The sequence below is a fragment of the Pistacia vera genome, unplaced genomic scaffold (genome assembly GCF_008641045.1).
Source record: "Pistacia vera cultivar Batoury unplaced genomic scaffold, PisVer_v2 Contig126, whole genome shotgun sequence".
Classification (NCBI taxonomy): domain Eukaryota; kingdom Viridiplantae; phylum Streptophyta; class Magnoliopsida; order Sapindales; family Anacardiaceae; genus Pistacia; species Pistacia vera.
Genome location: NW_022195314.1, coordinates 25,177 through 27,904, shown reverse-complemented (window position 1 = coordinate 27,904; position 2,728 = coordinate 25,177). Strand labels below are relative to the sequence as shown.

General features: G+C 38.4%; 1 pseudogene; it reads left to right on the top strand.

Annotated features, from left to right (window-relative positions):
- Positions 1-392: 392 nt before the first annotated feature.
- On the top strand, positions 393-2,424 carry LOC116120142 (annotated as a pseudogene).
- The last annotated feature ends 304 nt before the right edge of the window (positions 2,425-2,728 follow it).

Below are 2,728 nucleotides of genomic sequence, written 5' to 3'. Positions count from 1 at the left end.
AGAAATGTACAAAGATTAATTAAAAACATAACATGATACAATACCTGTAGCAGCTGTAACTGTCAAAATGTAGTGTTGATAAATTTACAATTATTTACTCTTCAAAGTTGTTCTATTCACTGAGTTAATTGGCGCAAGGGGGGGGTTATCCTATAATACTAGAAGAATATGATTTTATTAAATGGAAATCTACTGTAACGTAAACAAGTACAGAGAAGCAGTAACCAGTTCATGGCTTCATGCATTGCCTTCGCGTGGCGCTTTCTCAACGCTCCTCTTCTTCCACGAGTCACCAAACAATCCTTCACGTTTCTCTTAACTATATCTATATCCATTTTCCTCTTCTTTTGTCCTTCTTCGTCACAAATTACACTTTCATGCTCTGCTGTACAATGACACCAACAATTGATATTTTGTCAAGAATACCTAGCGATGACTCTGACAGTGACACTCCAGAGAAATGCAGGAAGCGCCGTCGCCGTAGAATAGAAATGAGAAGAATGAGGACCTTTTCAGCCCAGCTTTCCCTGCCTCAATCTCAATCTCAATCTCAGCCTCAGTTTCAGCCATCAACCCCGCGACAAACTCCACTTCAAAATCCTCATTTCTTAACAAAGCTTCAGCTTCAGCCACCTAAAATGGGGCTGCTGACGCCGTCTTTGGTGGAGAATCCAATGCCAGATTTTGGCTGCATTTCAATCCAAGGCCTAAGCCAAACCATGGACGACGCCTGGTTTGTGAAGGAAAACTTCTGTCGCCCAGATATTTTTGGCGGAAATCCTCTTCATTTCTTTTCTATCTACGACGGCCATGGAGGATCTCATGTAAATGCTTTACTTCAAAAATCTTTAAATAATGTTTTCACCCATTAATCTATATCTTATTCTTTAATTATAAATTCTTTTAATTTTTATTGAGAGAAATGCAGGTCTCTATGCTTTGCAAGAAGATGATGCATAAAATAATGGCGGAGGAACTGACGCGCGTGTATATTTCCAAAGCCGCTGCAAGTGATAATGGCAGCAGTTTCAGCTTGGGCCAGGCCCCGCAGAAGCAACAATATTTCCATGGAGAGATAGAAGAAGAGGAGTGGGAGGATGTAGTGCGTGGGAGTATAGAGAGGAGCTTCAAGAGGATGGCTGAAGTGGCGCTGAGCACGTGCGCTTGTGGAGAAAATGTTTACGTTTGTACAAGGTGCCAGCAGATGCAGATGGTCGACATAGCGTTCGTGGGGTCCACTGCCGTCGTGGCACTTGTGACTCCTCGTCGTATTGTGGTCGCCAACTGTGGTGATTCACGCGCTGTTCTGTGCCGCGATGGCAGACCTATTCCTCTTTCAGTCTATCACAAGGTTGGCATCTGCTATTGCCACGTGTAGCTGTTCAACGTCTTTATTGGGAATGCTGATCTTCTTTTCACATATTTTTAATAAAACATTATGGCAATAATACTGAATTTTGTCAAGAGTTAATTCAAATGTTGTTTAGCTTTGGTTACAGGCAGAAAGATCAGATGGGATGCAGAGAATTGAAACAGCAGGTGGGAAGATTGTTTATCTGAATGGAGTTAAGAGTCTATGGCATTCTTAATACAATGTCACGATTCTTAGGTAATCCTTTATTTAATCGGGAGTGTTTGAATCAATGTATACATACTTTAAGTATTTTTTCAGAATCCTAAAATGAACGACCATCTTAACTAATTTTTCGAGACTCTAAAGTGAACGATCGGATAAATTTCATTAGATAATATTATCGACAACACATACATACCAAAGAAACACATCTTGCCTATATGCATATAATTAATTTTTTATTTGGTTGGCTTAAGCCGACCCAAAGCAATCTAGTGTTTGAATTACTTTTATAGACACTCTTGCTTTAAAAATACGCAGTACTTGAGTAAGATAGGGAATCTTAAGAGTCAATTTATTGTATTAATTGTAAGATATATATATATATATGTAGAGAGAGAGAGAGAGAGAGAGAGAGAGAGAGAGTCAATTTATAGGTATTGTGATTAGTTGGGTGATGGATGTAGAGTATGATTAAGAAGTAAACTTGTTGTGATTAATTACTTGATAAACAAGCTGCAGGAGACAACTTTTTGAAGAGTGTGATAACATCACAACCTGAGATCTCCATCACCCAAAGAGAAGCAGAAGACGAGTGCTTGATTGTGGCGAGCGATGGCATTTGGGATGTGATTTCTGACGAATTGGCTTGCGAAATAGCAAGCGCATGTCTCAAAGACGGCGGCCCTGCTACTGCTTCTACTACTAACCAACCTCAACAACTCATGTTCCCCTCTAAAACCAAGTTTGCAGCTGCTATACTTTGTCGTCTCGCTCTTGGACGAGGAAGCCACCATAATATCACCCTCATTGTTGTTGATTTGAGAAGCCTTAAGGGAAACGCTAATTAGATCTTTTTTTATTTTTTTTTTTTGTTTAAATGGAAAATCTGTAAATGCGTTACTCTACAAACTCGAATTGTAATGGTTAATTCATTAATTAATTAATCCAGATGCCCATTAGAGAATTGGATCACTTTTCAATTCTGAAATTCCAATTATGAGATCAGTTTTAGAATTGAATTACAATGATAAAGGACTTCATTTGGCCATAAACTTTAATTTACAAATGAAACTGTTTCTTATATAATTAAAGTTTGTAGACATAAGATTCATAATCCAAAATTTAATTCATGTTAGTTTATTAGGTAGGTCC